Raw genomic sequence first — 1,337 nt, forward strand, 5'->3', positions numbered from 1 at the left:
AATACTTCAGGCTTTTTATTTTGATACTATATCTTGTCATCAATTTCCATGAATTTTAAAATCACTTATAGGCTGTAGGTAGCAGAAAATTTTTCCATATAGATCTATTCATAACTGCATTTAAGGGGTACCTTCACCATGTTTCCCTCACTCATACATTCACAAGTTCCCAGATTTATCACCAACATTTAGAAAATCATTCACAACTATAAAACGCTAAATAGATACTCGAGGCACTTTTATTCAATTTACTCACGCTTTGAAAGGTGCATTTTTTTCTAGATAACTTCCCTTCCACTTCACTATTCTTTTTCCATTTTAAATTCAATGAGCTGAGAGAGAACAACAGATCCTGCCCCCAATCCAGCATCAATGGGAATATGTCTGTCAGGTAATTGAGGAGTTTATAGCAGCTAGAGACCTAACTCTTTGGCCTATAACCCTGTGTTGTCTACACAGTGAACACAGAAGAAAGCACATTATTCATTGTTGTGGTTAAGTAAGGAGCTGTGTGTCTAGGATTTACTAGTATAGGATTTTTCATTAATTAAATCTGAAGTTATACCTGTCCAAGGGCCATCACCTATAAAGGGAGTGAGGGAAAACTTTGTCAGTATTTAAATCAGGCAATAACATTTTCCATTTATACTTAAAATGTATACATTGGTTCTCAGGGAAAGTTATTGTTTCTGAGGCAATGAGGCGAGGTCATCACTTTGCATTTATGGAGCTGCATTAGTATACCTGTGACCCTGGGCAAATCATTTAACCTCTTCAACTTTTGATATAAAGCAATTATTAATGACATCTAAATAGAACTGTTGTCAGGATTACACAAGATAATGAATGTTAAACTCTCTGGTTACCTAGAAAGGCAACACGTTTATTATCTGAGTTCATCCTCACAAGAACAGTGAGTGGAGGATAAGACAGGTTGTTTGTTCAATAGGGTAAATGAGGAGTCAGATTCAGAAGAAAATAAGTAAACTATGATGACACAGAGCTTTCAAAACAAAATTTCCTTTGGCTCTTCTGACACTCATAACACATTGGACCCACATGTATTTCCTGAGATCAAATCCTTACAACATTCAGGAATTTCGTAGAACTCACAATACATTTCAAGAAATCCAACATCTAAAAGAGCAAACAAAAGATGGCCTTAGGAAATTATCAGAAGGAACCTACGACAGTGATTGCTCACTGGGAGCAGGACCATTGGTGTCTCTGGTAAGAACTCACCGTTAAACTGTCAGGAATTTTGTAAGCCATGTGTTAAATATACTCATTACTACAAATTAAATTATACGCTTAACTATGTAAATTGTAGCGAGCAT

The sequence above is a fragment of the Chinchilla lanigera genome, unplaced genomic scaffold (assembly GCF_000276665.1).
Source record: "Chinchilla lanigera isolate Chin_1 unplaced genomic scaffold, ChiLan1.0 scaffold00020, whole genome shotgun sequence".
In the NCBI taxonomy this organism is placed as follows: domain Eukaryota; kingdom Metazoa; phylum Chordata; class Mammalia; order Rodentia; family Chinchillidae; genus Chinchilla; species Chinchilla lanigera.